This window comes from Miscanthus floridulus, chromosome 18, assembly GCF_019320115.1.
Source record: "Miscanthus floridulus cultivar M001 chromosome 18, ASM1932011v1, whole genome shotgun sequence".
NCBI classification, from domain to species: domain Eukaryota; kingdom Viridiplantae; phylum Streptophyta; class Magnoliopsida; order Poales; family Poaceae; genus Miscanthus; species Miscanthus floridulus.
Window position 1 is genome coordinate 44486711 of NC_089597.1, and position 18116 is coordinate 44504826.

Here is an 18116-nt window from a genome sequence, read left to right on the forward strand (position 1 = left end):
CTGGCACCACGTGACTACATCACCTATTATCAGGCTTGGGGACTAGCTGTGGGGGTATGGCCCCTAAGACATGGGCCGCACCATCGGAGGTGGCCCAGCCCACAAGATCAAGGTGTGCACGGCGCTGCTCGACGTGCACCGCAAGACATTATATAGTACCAAATAGGATACTTACCTTGTAACCCTACCTCCTCAAGAGTATATAAGGAGAGGTAGGGGTCCCCTAGCAGATAGGATCCACAACGATCTATCAGATTGGATCTACATACAGATCAATACAATACACCAAAGACATAGGACATAGGGTGTTACGTCGATCAGATGGCCCGAACCTGTCTAAATCACTATCTCTACGCCTTGTGTCACCATTCGGTTCCTGATTACGTGCACCCCCACCGACAAATCTACCATCACAGGATAACCCTCGATGGATTGCCGAGCATATTCTATCAACAACTCTTATAACCTAATGCATCAAACATAAAGGACACAAGTAGTATTTTGTAAAACATTGGAGACTTAGAATGCTCCGGGGCTTGCCTTTGAGGAAAGAGGTGGGTTGGTGATCTGGGCACTCAGGGAGCTCTTTGGGAGTCTACTCCTCTTCTCCTAGAGCTATGGCTTGAGGAGTCTCCTGCTGACCCTCCTCCTCTTCTTCATTGAATTCCAACAACGTTATCTCTTTGGTCGATCCTATATGCATGAGCATGGAATAAGATATCACAAATGCATATACGATGACACATGTAATATGATATAATGTGATGAATGCATCCTCATAAGTACTTTCAACGGCATGGTATTAAAGTAATAACAAGTGCATCTAATTTTACTAAGTAAGTGCATATCTCTTCTCTACTACTTAAGTATCTGTAATCTATTTACCGGACTTTAAGACAGCAGCTAATTGTTTTAACCATAACTAGAGTTATACACATCAAAATAATATGGTTGTGGACATTCTGGAAAGCTTATGAAATTGTCTACAACTTTATTTCAATACCCTTAATGTGATTCAATAGTTATCTAGGTCAAACAATTCAGTTATTCAAATCTGTCCAGACAGTAAACATTTCGGACAACAAATTTCTAACAACCAAAACTCTTAAAGGTCTATTACTATGAAAATTTAACACAAGGTAGATCAGTAAGTTATCTACAACTTTGTTATTAACAAGTTATACAGAAAAGGCCACTATCCACATGAAATTATCAGCTCAACCGAAACTATACATGCAGCCATTTATTTAAATTATAAAGCAATGATTAATTAGTTGTAGACAACCAATTGCTTCTAAGCCTTACTATTAACATCAACAGTTATATGTATCACAAGCACCATAGAAAACATCATGGTCAAGCACAATTTATTTATTTAAATGCCCTTATTAATTTAATTAGATAATTAGGGGAAATAACAAACATATACCAAATGTGCACAATAAATACTCATAAAATAACATTGGCCTCCAAGTTCTCCCAATAGACTACTATAAAAATTTCACACCATTTGAACATGTATAACATCCACTACAAAAAAATGACAAGCTAGCAAGGTTTATTTTAGTGAAAATAGTTAACCCTATAGAAAAGTGTCAAACAATAGATCTATATTTTTGTTAGATTCACAATCATGCCATAATACTTTAAAAAAATTTGCATGGCAATATGTTCCTTATTTTTATCCCTAAAATTTTCCTTAGAAAACACCATTTATTAATAGATAAATAGAAAGATCATATTTCAATCAAGTATACTATAAGTTTATTATTTTTCCTAGCTAGATCATGTCAACACAAGACCAGAAAAATTGGAATCACAATTTTATCACTTTTCTAGCTCAAGATATACAATTTACAACATTGCAAACATTCAAAAAGCACTTATTTAGCTATATTTTATTCACCTTTAAAAATACTAGAAACTGTACAGTTCATATTTTTATAAAATACTACACTTCATGAGAAACACAACAAAATTTGGTTCACAAAAATTGGACATCTATAACTCAACTTATGATTTTTCAAAGTTAGCACAAAATCTGGAAAAGAAGAACTAAAACCCTAAACTGTTCTCACTGACACCAGGGACCGACGGGTCAGAGGATCCCACATGTCAGTGAGCCAAAATAGAGCAGCATGTTTGACTAGCGCTATCTCGCCGACGACAAGCTCTCCGGTCAAACCAACCTCACCGTCGTGTTCTACACTTTCTCCCGCGTCGATTAATACCCTTAGTGGCAGCGCGGACGCACTGGAGCTACCTCATCGTCGGCCATGGCGACACGGTGGCGCTGCACTGAGGTACGCCGGCTGTTATAGGCCATGGCAAGGCCCGGCAAGAAGCGCACGAGCTCCTCGGTGACCAAGCCACTCTATTGCGACTACCTAGGCTAGGCGAGATGCTCCGACGAGATCCAGCCACGTGCGCGGTGGCGCGGCAGCGCGGACCAACGTGTTCCACACCGGCGAGGCTACTATTTGTTGTAATGTCATGCCATGAGCTAGTACATGTGCTAACCAAGCCCTAATGCAAGGAAGTAGAAGGAATGCACATGCAAGCCGAGCAGTGGCGAGCTCGCCGCGAAGGTGACCATGGAAGCCGAGCTTTCCGGCAAGGCAAGAATGGTGATTTCACCCTCACCGAAGCTTATCTGGCCCTACGGCTATGTCTAGGAGGTGGAGACGAAGACAGCACAGCTACTGGCAAGATAGAGATGGCAATGGTGTGGTGGCATGGGCGCTAGGCGACGGCGGAGTAGTGCAGTTACGCATCGGCGAGGGAAGCTCTGCGACGAGAGCAAGAGAGAGCAGTAGAGAGGGATGGAGCACATTGGAGTGAGTGAAATGAGACACATGGGTTCTCCTTAAGCGCACACCAACATGCTGTGGCAAGGGCCTAACATTGGCCAGTGGCAGCCACACGGTGGCCAGGTGCTGTCCTCGGTCGGCCACGACACAGCGCGATGCAGCAGCCATCAGAGCCCAATCTTAGGTCTGACAGCGCGACTTGGACACCTCCAAGCTCCTAAGCCACGGCGATTTAGTGTATGATGCAAAAACAAAATTTGTAGAGCTATGTACGGGCTACAATATTGCTTCAGTAACCATCTCCTAATTCACAATGGTTATGGAGTTAATTCATCACAAAGTCAGCCACAACAAACTATTAACTCAGTTAGGACTTAGAAAATTTCCTAAGTGCCAAAAATAGTGTTTTGTTGATTTTTGTGAGCACTAAATGACCAAGCTAGGCACTGAATTAGCTCCTGACCCAAAAACAAAAGTTGTTGCTCTAATCATGTACTACAACTTAGCTTAAGGTTGCTTTGCTGTGCAAACACTCTATGACATAGTTCAACCTAGGTCAAACGTACCACTTGAAACTGATAACTTACACTATAACTATGACTTAGAGATCAAATTAGCCCTAGTCATGAATACCAAAGTTATTCCGTGTGATATTCTAAACATGTTTAGAGTATTCCTAAGGTTCCACAATCATTTTATACATTGGTTACATATAATACTTCCTAGGTCAACAAGCATATCATCACTTAAGAGCTTAATTAGATAAAGTGATCTACATTAACATTGTTCCATTAGTCATCCTAAGTGTACCTAAGGTGTTTTAGTGACCAACATCAACCACTTGCACTTATTCACACATGATCATAAGCATATACATATGAAAACATAGAATAACAAGACATGTTTCACATGTTTCAATTGTGCGTTTCACATGTAAAAGCTTATATATGAATGTTTGATGATTATGCTCATGCAATACAAGTGAAATTATGCAAGCCTAACACCTAGGGTGTTACACAAAAGACATTGAGTGATGGGCCCATCGATGGCCTCTGAGTCTCGAGCACATAGAATGCTCCTAGCCATTGCGAGGTGTGGCCTGAACCAAAGAGGCATGTCACCGAGCCCTCAGACGGACACCGAGCCAGGGACACAAAGCCCAGTTGCTCGACCCACGATAGGCCAACGTAAACAGGGCGCCTCACTTAGGCTCAGTGCCCGCGACCCACAACAGGCCAAGGTAAACTAGGTGCCTCACATTGGCCAAGGTAACTAGATGAGAGATATATCAATTTGTGAACAATGCATACTACCACTTTGTTAAAATCATTTGAAATTTTAATGGAATGATTATACACCAAAAATGTGTTGTCATGCAAGTTTGTAGATTCTAACCAAGTTTAGATATTATTACATTTATTCTATGGTAATTCAAGGAATAATTGCAATAATAGCTAAATTTGGTTAGATAATTCTACAAATTGACACAACAATATATTTTGGGTCCCTAAACATTCCATAAAAATTTTGAGCAATTTTAAAAAAGTGGGACTATACATCCTTCACAAATAGAAACATCTCTCACTTAGTCACATAACTAAGTTTGAGATGTATTTATTTTGGATAGTAAATGATTTTGGAATAGTAAACAAATTCAAACTAAAAAATTGATAACAATAAAGTTGTAGAACTTATCGAGATCAATGACTTTTGAATAGTTTGAAAATTTTAATTTTAAAATATTAGAACTTTGAACAGAATTTTCAGATACTAAATGAATTCAAATAAAAAGTCATCAACAACAAAGTTATAGAACTCATAGAGATATACAACTTTTATTTTGATCATTTCTCCATCCGATTTTGTTTATACAATCAGACATTTGAATTTCAAAATATAAGAACTTCAAATAGAATTTTAAGATACTAAATGATTTTAAATGAAAAAGTTGTCAACACCAAAGTTGAAGAAGGCATCGAGATCTACAACTTTTGTTTTGGTCATTTCTCCATACGACTTTGTTTGGGAAATTTGAAATTTGAATTTTAAAGTACCAGAACTTCAAACAAACTTTTGAGATAAAAATAACTTCAAATGAAAAAGTGGTCAACAACAAATTTGAATAACTCATCGAGATCTACAACTTTTGTTTTGGTCATTTCTACATCCGACTTTGTTTGAACAATTTGAAATTTGAATTTTAAGTATGAGAACTTCAAATAGAATTTGGAGATAAAAAATGATTTCAAATGAAAAAGTGGTCAACAACAAATTTGAATAACTCATACATCTTTTGTTTCGGTCATTCTCCATTCGACTTTATTTGGGAATTTTAAAATATGAGAATTTCGAATAGAATTTTGGAAAAGTAAATGATTTCAAATGAAAAGTCGTCAAAAACAAAGTTGTGGAACTTATCAATAACTACAACTTTAGTTTTGATCATTTTTCTATCCAAGTTCGTTTGAGTAATTGGAAATTTGAATTTCAGAATATGAGAACGTTGAAAAGAAATCGAAAACTTTTCTAGATACCAACATTTGATTACTTTTACCAATGGTTAGTTCACTTGGTTTGTTTTTAGGAGGTGGCAGGTTTGATCCCTGTGCATCACACATTTTTTAGGGTTTTTTCCCTACAGTCCAGACTCAAGAGAACTTAAAAATAAAGCGAACACACTACAGGACACCAAGAGATACTTGTCCTAGTGGTCAGCACATTTGGTTTAGTACTATGTGGTTATAGGTTTGAGCTTCCACATTTTTTAGATTTTTTTGAAGTTTTTCTCCTTGTAATCCTAACATTAGACTAAGAGATGACATGGACGGGAGGAGTACGTGGACTAGTAGCCTCATAGGATAACAAGATATTTAAAAATATATATATAATAGTTCTATATTTTATGACGATAATCTATTGTCATCGATCTATTGTCACAAAGCTCATACAGAGTATAATATGATGATTTCTATGATGATGTTTATGATAGAGACACAACTTGATCATATACAAATGTCATCCTGTGAACAATCATCATAAACAATATCTTTTTCTGACAGACAGGTGCTCTATCATCTGGCAATTGACATAGAAGCCTAGATTTCTTGTAGTGGACAAGTCCACCATGCCCTCGCTCGAGCCCTTCCAAAAAATCAACGCTCAACCATATATCGCCCAACTCAGAGGCTGCACGAAACAACTCCAACACTTGAACACTCCTAGAAGGGCGTCCTACCAAAGACTACTAGGGCGTGGCTTGTCTCGACTGATTTGTTCAACCAGATCGGGCATAGCCCCTCATCGCCAACCTGGGCACGACCCAGGAGGCCATGAAGGGCTCGAGGGCTCCTGATGAGAATCTAACATAGGGATATGTTAAATCCTTGGGAATGGAAGAGCAGGTTGATAGATCCCCTGACTGATCCTATAAATCTCTCGGTAGCTCGAGGGCTATACCCATCGATTACGCTCGCGCGTACCCTTTGGTGGAACCAGGATGAGCCCGAGCATGCCTGCAACCATCACTTGGGGCTTAGGGACTCAACCATACTTCTAGGCTATCAAACCATGGGAGCTCGAGCCAGACCTCCATCCGAGCAACCACCCTGGCATCAACCGATGTCCCAAGTCCTACCAGAAGCTGGCTCAGGAATCTATTAGGCGCTAGAGCCTAATAGGCATAGAGATGTTGCACCATCTTCCCATTCAAACGACCATGGGGTGCTATCGGCCACTCCCTCGGCAAGGTCACGCATCGGGTGTGACACATCAGGACAAGGAGCTCCCTAGGCTCGAAGGATAGAGGCCTCCAAGCCTGCTCATCAGCCCCTCTAGGTAGGAGAGGCTCCATGTGCACTAAGGAAGCCTCGAGAAGGCTCACCCGGGGGAGGCCACACTGCGGTAGGCAACCCCTAAAGGCCAAGCACTAGATAGTGGAAACAACGTCAGTGGGTTCTTGCAATGTTGTTGGCCCCCTCCAACATGACAAATAAGCACCAGACGACGCTAAGACAAAGGACGGTGAGCACCTGGCGTAGAAGCCTTAATTAGGCTAGAACCAAAACCAATTTGTAACCATGCCCTCCTCAGGATATAAGGAGAGGCATCGGTCCTTAGAAGGGGATCGGATCCTTGACCACTCAACTGGACTCGATAGCCAAGAACTCTAGGATAACACCGTGTAATCCCCTACCAATCTCTCTTAATTTCTCTATTGTAATCCCTCAATTGGGCATTCCTAACAGGGCTGATTGGTAGACCAAACCAGGCCATCCTAAGGCCCATCCCGCACCAAACGGTGCGCTATGGCCTTGATTGGTTGCCCTGCTCGTATGCTTTCGCTACCTCACTTCATTCCTCTCCCATCTGCCATCCTGAACACCTCTGTCTTCTTTATTTCCACTTCCCTCTCGATGCAGGATGCCTCGATGCTTAGCAGGAAGGGTTTGGGCGAGTGTGGAAGATGCCGACGTGCGGGTGATAAAAGGGCATGCGTGGGTCGCGGCTAGGGTTACCACCCCCATTTCATGCCTCGCCATCCTCCTTTGCTCTTGTGCGCCCTTTCCTCTTGCTCCCCCTCGACCTCCGTTGACTGGCGAAGTTGACCTCCACCGACGGATTCATGGTGGTCCTTCGGTGTAGCGATAGTATACCTCACCTGCGCCTATCTCCTCTTCCTCTATGTGCGGTGATTTTGTTGATTCGAGTGTGGATTTTGTTTGAGCCGTGCCATGATTCTAGGGTTCTTGTTCTTACATTCTCAGATCTGTGAGCTAGTAGTGTACATGTACTAGTTTGTAGTTGTTTCCCTCTTGTTCTGTGCTTAAATCTTTGTTATGGCCATCTTTTTTGGGTTGTACTTATGAGGATTCTTCTACATCTTTTACATGATGATGCCTCTTTTGATTTATAAACTGAGCATTGTGCCTAGGTCGATGATGTTAATTTGTTAAACCTAGGTGCTGGAGGACACCCTTGGGTGTGGCAGCCGCGTCTAGTTTGAGATAGTAGGTCTAAATGTTTGCTTACTCCTCAGTACACACCACAAAGTGCATGATCCATATATAATGTTTCCCTCCATCCTATTGGTAGACATGGACTTCCAAGCTAGGCATAGGGCAGTCACTGCTATGGTAATGGCAGTGGCAGTGGCTGTGTGGTTTTTCATGTGGTTTAGGAGACGAGCTAAGGATGCCCGCTCAGTGACCTATGGACCTAAGGTAGAGAGGGACCAACAGAGGATAAATAACCTGAGATACATTTATGAGTCTAATGATGTTCATTGTGTGAACCTGCTTAGGATGAAGATGGCACCTTTTTCTAGCTTTGTGATCTTCTTCGTAGTAGGCAATTGGTAACTGATAGCATGCATGCATCTATCGAAGAACAAGTTGCAATGTTCTTGCATGTTGTTGGCCACAATGAGAGGTTTAGGGTTGTTGATCTGAGTTCTAGGAGGTCAGGAGAAACTATAAGTAGGTTTTTCCAGAGAGTGTTGTTTGTCATAGAAATGAAATGATTGTCCCTCCTACTACCAATGTCCATCCTAGAATCCTTAGGAGCAGAAGATGGTACCCCTATTTCAAGGTTGGCATCCCATACTATTTTCTTGAGGACATCATTAATTGACACATGTCTTAGTCCCAATTTTCACAAGCACTAATGTTTTGTTCCTATAGGACTGCATTAGAGCAATTGATGGGACTCATGTCTTAGCTAGAGTTCCTATCAAGATGCAAGTTGCCTTTAGAGGTAGGAAGCATACCATCACACAAAATGTGTTGGCAGCTGTGGACTTTGATTTGAGATTCACCTATGTTCTTGCTGGTTGGGAGGGATCTACACATGATGCTCTTATCTTGTGTGATGCTCTAGAAAGAGTTGATGGCCTTAGAGTGCCACCAGGTACTATCCAAACCAGACCTAGCCACTGCACATTAAATGATCCTAAATGAAACTGCTTAAACATGTCCCTATCTTCGCATTTCTAGGCAAATTCTATCTTGTGGATGTTGGATATGCAGTGAGGCCTGGTTTCTTGCCACCATACCATGCCACCCGGTACCATTTGAGGGAGTTTGGTTCAAATAGACCTCAAAACCAAAGAGAGCTATTTAATTCGAGACATTCCTCTCTTAGAGTAACAGTGGAAGGGCCTTTAGGACATTGAAGAATAGGTTCAAGATTCTGGACAACAAACCTTTCCACCCATACAAAACCCAAGTAAAGCTTGTACTTGCTTGTTGCATTTTGCACAATTGTATCCTTAGACATGGCTTGGATGAACATGTGTGCCTACTGAATCATTCTGGATTCCAAACAACAATGATAATGCCTCACAACCTGATCATGTGCCTGACAATGGTACATGGGCACAACAAAGGGATGCATGGGCTACCCAAATGTGGCAAAACAGGGGAAACTCTAGAGTGTAGTCCCTACCTATCTTGTTTGTTAGCACTTCTGTTATGTGTACTGAGGCAGTAGCATTGTTGAAACTTGTATTATTTTTTGAGACCTAAGGCATTTTGCAATGATGTGATCCCTATTTGATTATGTATGTGTTTCTTCATTTGTATTTCTTTAAGTATGCTACAATGGTTTGTTAAATGTTTGTATGGTTGTGGATAGGAAATGGAGAAAATGGGTGCTTAGGTTGTGAATGTTGAGGAAGGTGAGGACAATGTGGTGGGAAATCAGGATGGGCTACTTGGTGGTGAGGATGGCATGCCTGCTGCCCCTCTAGCAAATGGCCCAATGCACTGGACTCCTATCTAGTCTGGGTTCATGCTGAGGAGGTTCCATGATCTTGTTGGGCAGGGGGTGAAAACTGACAAGGGATTCAAGGAGGTCCATGTTAGGTAGGTTGCTAGCATGGTTTCTGAGTTTGCTGGGGTCATTGTGACCACCCAGCAGATTTACAACCACCTGCGCAAGTGGAGGACTAGGTGGGTAAAGATTGTTAGGCTCAAGGATCTCAATGGTGCTCTCTGGGATGAGGACCACCACATGATAGTGCTTTATTATGAACACCTAATTGGGCACACCAAGGTTAGGACAAGCTTGGGTCACACCTCATTCTAACCCATCTCTGCTAGTCTATTCCTCCTTGCTTGTCTAACTTCTATTTGTTTGACTAACTAGGACCACCCAGCCGATGCTAAGTTCTTGAACACTCCTTTAGAGAACTATGTTTAGATGGAGGCTATATTTGGTGGAAACCAGGCTACATGCAGGTTTGCTATAGGCTCAAATGAGCCTTTGGGTACACCTACTGACCTTGGCCAAGGTGACTTAGATACAAAGGAGGACATTACTGAGTTGGGTGGGAATGAGGTTGATTCTGGAAAGGGAACTGACACTGGTATGCAGAGCTCTAAGGGTTCTGATGAGGGGAGAGGTGGGAAGAGGAGGAGGCTGACACAAGAGGAAGTTGACCTCATGACTTGTATGAATGAGGCTGTTAAGTCGATTGGATAGGCCTTGAAGGCTCCTTAGTACAATGAGGTCCATTAGGATCTCTATGGATGTGTGATGAATGCACCCGGTTATTGTCGGCCCCTCAATTTGAGAGTCCTAGGTGCATCCGTATTTCCGCCAGGATCACGCACAAATACGCACAAAACACAAGAATGGTACACAGATATATATAATAAAAGGTTCTGAGCTTTATTGATATCTAGAAATAAGGTCTTACAATTATTTCCCAAGGGGCATAGTCTTAGGCCACATATCTAGCGGAAGACTATGGCCGTGATATGGCTTTATTGGTGGTCTCTAGAATGGGATTATTATACAGCGAAGCGGTGTCCTATTCCATAGGCAATTTGAACGCGATCAAAACCCTATCCTCGATGTCATACTCCTATGAATGAATCTCCTAGCGGGAACTCTAATCCTCGATTCCTTGTGGTACACTTCTTCATTGAAGTCATAGTCTTCTTCTATGTCAAGATGTGTGAGTCAACAACAGGTGAGTACTTACGTACTTAGCAAGCCCTAACCATAGGGTGGAAATAGAAGTGTAGTGGTGATTATCATTAAGGGTGGGGTCCTAGCGGAGCATTACCATTCCTACTAGTACCTGGATTAGCATCGATTGCATTACCAATTTCATTACACATAAAAAGTAAAACTAATCATAGTATCACATCCTAGCATTTGCCCATTCCAAGGACGTGGCTATTCGAATAGATTTAAGTAAACTCCGTAGAAGTGTACAAATTTCCCCACATGATAGGTGCAACCTCATCCATGATCAGTGGACGAAATAGACCTAACGAGACCTCGTACCCGAATGTACGTGACCTTAGACGTCAATATAACCCTACTATGGCTTCTCAGGGGTTGGAAACACAAAACCAGGAAGATACTAAATCCCCCCAAACATGATGATTCCAAATCATCACAAAAGAAAACATGGCTCGAACACGGCCAAGAAGAACAAGGGCTCGAACGTGGCCAAAAGCCAAAAGCTTAACATGGAAGATCACATAGCATCCATGCCAACCGGACCATAGAGGAAAACCTATCCCCGTGTCAGCTCCAAATATTCCACTGCCTACATCAGCCTCCTAGTAGAAGTTATACTTCTATCTAACGGGGTGTGAGATCAAGCCTACCTATATAGACATGTGGCCGTACGAAGTAACTCACTAGGCGAGAGGGACTACGAACCGGTCCTTATGTGATCGAGGTGAGTATCTCTCATAGGAATCCTTTCTAGGCATCCCTACCATGGTAACTACCTCCATAGTTTACCACCACTCACCCCATGTCAGGGTTTAGTTTTAGGTTTAATAAGTTTTAAAACCCATTATTATCCCAAAATCTTGTCATTACGTGGAGCTCATAACAAGACAACCATTAATCCGAAGCATATCACATTAACCGAGCTCATATTCTAGGGTAATAATCTTAGAGTCATGTTTTAGTGTTAAAGTAGTTTAAGTCATGTTTTACAAATTTTCTAGGAATTTTTCTAAGCTAGGAAGGTGCATTTCTAACTCTCTGTGTACACTAGCCGGGTGTACCCAGCATTTTCTAAAGTGTACCCCGCGTTGTATGTGTGGTGCATGTGTGTGTGGATGACAGGTGGGCCACCCTGCCTACGTCAGTAGGGATGGTGGTGTTGGCGTTATGGCCTCAGGCCCATGTGTCAACGAGGAAGGGAGAGAGAGAGGGAGATAGACGAAGACGGGGGGTAACAGCAACACCGTTACCACCTGGCCCCACATGGCAAAGATAGAGAAGGGAGAGGAGGGGGAACAGCGGTGGATAGAGGTGACCGCCATGCCGTTAGAATAGGGGAGGGGAGGGGAGGCTCATCGGAGCGGCTCACGCCGGCGGCATCAGCCCTCGGTGGTGGTGGATGAGTGGCGGACAGAGCTCGTGGGGGCACACCACAGCCGTGGTGGGATCTCCGACGGTAGAGGGTGCCCATAGCGGTGGTGGTGGCTTGCTGGATGGGTCACAACGATGATGTGTGATGGACTCGGCCTTAAAGGCCCTATTCTAACCAACTAACTATGTTTACGTGCGTGTGGGTGGGTGAGGAGTGTAGTGGTGGTGGTGGTGTGCCCTAGAGTGGCCTTGCCGATGATGGCCGATGGCCATGGAGGCTCGGTGGAGCGGGGCGCATGCGGGCAGCACAACATAGAGACCTAGATCATCAACTAGCTATGGAAAACAGAAAAGGAGAAGCTTGGGGACTCACCAGTCACTCCAATCGGCTAGGGGCATAGCGGTGAAGGAGAAGAGAGAGGGCAACGCTGATGGAGCTAGAGAACTCCCGAATTGGGGAAAATGGAAGAAAGTGGAAAGAAGGAGGGGAAAGGGGAAGAGGAGGGGGAGATGAGGTGTTCCCGCCCTTGGTGGAGCAGATGGTGGAGAGGGCGAGGCGAGAACATCGCCGGTCAGGCCTATTTATAGGTCGGCTAGGCCGATGTCCCGACGGTGAGATATTTCTCATGGCCGTGCTTATCCACCATGCGAGCGCGCTGTTGACCTCGTCAGGTCACATCGCCATGGCTAGAGCTTGCCCATGCGCATGGTGGGGTGCCTTGGCGGCTACTCTGGTCGCTCGGCGTGGAGGCGACCATGGAGCTAGCGGTGATGAGCTCTCAGTGAGGGGAAAGAGAGGAGAGGAATAGAAAGGAGGGGCATCATGGGTCCTATCATGTCGCCGTTGACGTTCGCTGGCACCAAGGTGGCGTTGGCGGCCGTTGACGCATGGGCTGTGCCATGTATGGCTGCCGGCAGTGAGGCTGACAACAGAGCTAACGGGTGGGGCCTAGGCGTTAGCGGGAGGAAGAGGGGAGAAGGGAAGGGTGCGGCCGAGTTGGGCCAGGCGCTGGGCCGTGGCCGCTGCGGCATTGCTGGGCCGGCTCGTGCAGAAGAAGGGGAGGAAGAGGGGAAGGGGTTGGGCTACTGTGGTGGGTCAAGAGGGAGAGAGGGGAGAGATTGATCCCAAGTGGCTTTATCTATTTCCATTTCCTTTTTCTTTTTCCCAACTCAAATATGCATATGTTTAAATGATTTTAAATTCAAGTTTGAATGCATGAGTGTGCAAAAATGTACCACCATTAGTTCAATAAGTCAAGCAATCATTCACACACAAAGTTTCACACATGAATTCTTATGTTCCTATGTTAATTTATTTGTAAAAATTATTTAGGTTGGTTATATATGCTATCTCTTATGCAATATTTAAAAAGTTCAAATTTTTAATGATTTCTAAACCAGGTCAATTTTTAGGGTGTTACAAACCTACCCCCTTAAAAAGAATCTCGTCCTCGACATTCGAGCTGATCTCCGAATAGATAGAGAAATTCCTTTTTAATATCATCTTCTCTTTCCCATGTGGCTTCTGCCTCTGTATGATTACTCTATTGTACCCAACAAAATCTTACTGATGTCCTCCTAGTTTGTCGGGTGACTATATCCAATATCTTGATCGGTCTTTCCTGATAGTGTAAGGCTGGTTGTAAGTCCATGGCTTCCATAGGTTCTTGTTCTTCTGGTGCCCTCAGGCATTTCTTTGGTTGTGACACGTGAAACACATTGTGTATGTCTGACATCTCTAGTGGTAACTCTAAGCGGTAGGCCATTGTTCCAATCTTTTCAAGGATCTGATATGGTCCAATATATCATGGGACTAATTTTCCCTTGACTTGAAATCTCCAAGTACCCTTGATGGGTGATACCTTTAAGTAGATGAAATCTCCGGGTTGTAATTCTAATGGTCTTCTCTAAGTATCTACATAGCTCTTCTATCTACTTTGTGCTGCCTTTAAATTTTCTCGGACTTTAGCTACTTGTTCCTCGGCTTTCTTGATCATATCTGGGCCGAAGATGCTTCTTTTCCCAACCTTAGACCACATCAATGGTGTAAGGCATTTCCTTCCATACAAGGCTTCGAATGGTGCCATCTTCAAGCTTGCTTTGTAACTGTTATTGTAGGAGAATTCAGCGAACGATAGGCTCTTTTCCCAATCTTTCCCACAGGTGAGTACACAGGCTCACAACATGTCTTCCAATATATGTTCACTCATTCTGTTTATTCATCAGTTTGTGGATGATAAGCAGAGCTATAGTTCAGGCGTGTCCCTAAAGCTTTGTGTAAGCTTTTCTAGAATGGAGTGGTGAATAGGGTTCCTCTATATGAGACTATTCAGCTTGGTACCCCATGTAATCTAAGGATGTTGTTAATGTAGAGTTGTGCTAGCTTGTTACCCTTGTAATCAATCTTCACTAGAATGAAGTGTTCTACTTTCATCAATCGGTCTACTATATCTCATATTGAGTTGTGTCCATTCGGTGTTTTGGGCAATCCTACTATGAAATCCATACTGATTTCATCCTGTTTCTACACTGGGATGTGCAATGGCTGAAGTAGTCCTACTGGTCATTGATGTTCTGCCTTGACTCTTCTACATATATTGCATTGGGGTGACATATTCTGTGATATCTTCTTTCATTCCGATCCACCAGTGTTGGTATAAATTAATGCACACAGAACAATCTACAAGCGCACAGATATTATACCATTATAGCACTTCACCGAGAGTAACCCAGTTTTATATTGAACCCAAAGGAACATGTATGAGAATAACCAAATCTAACTTATCCCAACTTCACAATCAAGGCTAGATAATAGGAGCAGAGAGGAGACTACTAAGGCCTTCTAGTTCTAACTTCGGTAAGCTTTGTCTTCGATTATTCAATTCTAGGGATAATACTAGAGAAAACACAAACAGAGTATGTTTCATATAGCAATACTGTCCTACTAGTCCTATTAACGAGAGGTGGACTACAAAGGATTCAATGAGGCTATAAAAGTCACCCTCGTCAGCTACCACCAATCCGGAAAATAGGGTACATCTACGAGTAACCGAGTCTAAGCATCATGCTTACACTATGAATACTACTTTAACATAGGAGCTACAAGGATTAAAGTACTCAAAAGAGAGTCGCAAACCTAAAGAACAATATGAACAAGATGCTTACTTGAATTAGAAGTTTATTACCAGAGAAATCTCAGAAGCAAGCTCAAGAAGAACTTGAATCCACCAGGTAGAAGCCATAGAAAGAGCACCGACAAGCTGGTACTCCTCTAGAACTCTTCCCTCACACTCGATCTCTCTATTTCTAGAACTAGACTAGATCCTATGGAGGACTAATCTTCTCTTCATTGCTAGCTCTGATCCTGGTGGACATATGAATTAGGGTTCCTGGCTTCTTGGCTCTTAGGATCAAATGAGCATTGCCTCAAGGGGGGGTATAGGCTAGATTATAGAGCCCTAGGTGTCCAACGTGAGCCCTTGGATCAAACCAACTTAAGCAATGACCTAGATGCATCCTCAAAGGCGGTGGGAAACCGACATAGGAAGCTAGTTGATAGGTGGGCCTACCAAGGGTCGGGCGGCCCCACATGTCAGCCACTCAGGCTTTGCTTTGGTGATGTGGCTTCTAGATACTTCTAGAGTCTTCCCATATAGATACCACAGTGGGATTTCGTATTTTCCTTTGACGATTAGGTCATCCTTGGATGTTTTCTGATTAAATCCTACTAGAAACATAGATTCACCAAAACTCATAGAATTTGTTAGTTTAAACCCCTAAGTCTACTTTAGTGATTCATTTATACCCTTATGCATGTTTAATTGATGGATAAAATATGTATGATAACTACCATCAACAACTCCCCCCACACTTAGGCTTTTACTCGTCCTCGATAAAAGGTTGGATTACTCAAGACATAACCTTAGGACAGGATATCAACATAAAATCATTCTCAGTTATGCATGTATTGTAGGATTCAAAGTGTCTACCATGAAACTTTGGACGGTTGAAGAATGGACCAGCTTGAAACAGATCACCATCTTCCGTCAGTCAAGTCAATTGGAGAAACATTTTAAGATTTTTTTAAAAACAAAACATAGCTTACCTTCTCCTTTTTGTGGTACTCTCAAATCACTCTGTATATATGGTATTTTTGGATCCTCACCAAGGCATAGATGTCTTTGCCTTCTTTTTACCTTCTCCTAAAAGCTTATGTGGAGCTTAGGTAGAGATAAATGTGAAAACAAACTTGCATTGCATATATTGTAAAGTCAAAACGAGGATCTGAGGAGAAAGATATCATACTCTTAGATCAAGATATGCATGTGTGTGGATATGTATATATGATGGCTAACCTAATTCTACTATGCTCCTTAAAACATATCTCTCTTGATTGAAACTTGGAAAACACTTTGCAAGGAAATATGGGCTATCTTATTCATCTCTTTTTCTCTCTTTTATCAGGCGGGCATCTAGGTACCCTTTGTTTTCAATATCTCGGACACTTGTCCATTTTTTCAATACTTTTTCTTTGAATAACTTTTGCATAGCCACATGCCTAGTTTCTGCAATTGAAACTTTTCAAGAAAGACATTTACAATAACTTGGAGCATTTATCCTATCAAACATATTTTGTGTCTATTCCCAGCGTAGAAGTAGAACATTTTTTGGTGGATGAAAAACATGGTGTTGCATACCCCTAGTGTAGGAGCAGCAGATATATGTGGAGTGTATGTGATCTTGATCTCGGGAGTATATGTAGAAGGTTTTCTAGTCTATCATATCTCATTCGGCTCTCATAGGACATTGTTTACCACAAAGGAGAGGTGTAGCTATTCATTTTTATTTTTTAAATAAAATTCTCCAATAACAAGACATCAAGAATCAAGTTCTCATTATTCTACTATATCTCATTCCACAACAACTTAAGTGACATGGGGTCCTTAATAATAAGTTCCCAACAAAAGCATGACTTGCAGGAAAAGTATTATGTGAGTCTACCCTTAAGTCATGACTAAAATAATCTTTCCTTAGGTTTTAAAGTTGTTTATTAATGGATTTTCAATTTGGTTTGAAATGGAAAGCGAAACATATAAAAATAGAGTGTATTGCGCTCATACTTGACCGTGGACGAAGCACGAGGTGAGGCGGTGCTGTGGTGGGTCGGGCGGCCCATGTAGGAGGCTGGGTGACCTGCTCTCAAACCCATCTCGGTCCAACTTTGGAGAGCACGGTTCTTGGTCCATTGCTTCCTGAATTTCATGATCTTCACGATTGGATCTTGTCTTTGTCGTCACGGTGTGTCTCCCCCACACTTGTTTTCCTGTATACCTTTATGCACAACATGTGGAGACAAACACATATCCAAAAGAAATAGCGAGCATATATTAAGAAGACTTTATTAATATATAAGGCACTTTATTACACAAGCACACATTAAGCACACACTTTTTTCTGACCTAACACAAACTTTTAACTATCTAAGCTAAGCGACAAACCTAAACATTAAACACGATCACACTTTTAACTATCCGATGGCAATAGGTGCCCACAGCGGTGGTGGCGGCTCGCCGAAGGGGTCACAACGATGTTGTGTGATGGACTCAGCCTTAAAGGCCTTATTCTAAGAAACTAACTACGTGTACGTGAGTGTGGGTGGGTGAGGAGTATAGTGGTCATGGTGGTGTGCCCTGGGGTGGCCTTGCCGATGATGGCCGACAGCTATGGTGGCTCGATGGAGCAGGGCGCACGTGGGTAGCACAACATAGAGACCTAGATCATCAACTAGCTACGGAAAATAGAAAAGGAGAAGCTTGGGGACTCACCGGTCACTCCAATCGGCCAGGGACACAGCGGTGAAGGAGAAGAGAGAGGGCGGCGCAAATGGCGCCAGTGAACTCCCGAATTGGGGAAAATGGAAGAAAGTGGAAAGGAGGAGGGGAAAGGGGAAGAGGAGGGGGAGAT

General features: G+C 42.7%; 1 pseudogene; it reads left to right on the plus strand.

Moving 5' to 3' along the window:
* The first annotated feature begins 7903 nt into the window (after window positions 1-7903).
* LOC136523731 (protein ALP1-like) lies at window positions 7904-9244 on the plus strand (annotated as a pseudogene).
* The last annotated feature ends 8872 nt before the right edge of the window (window positions 9245-18116 follow it).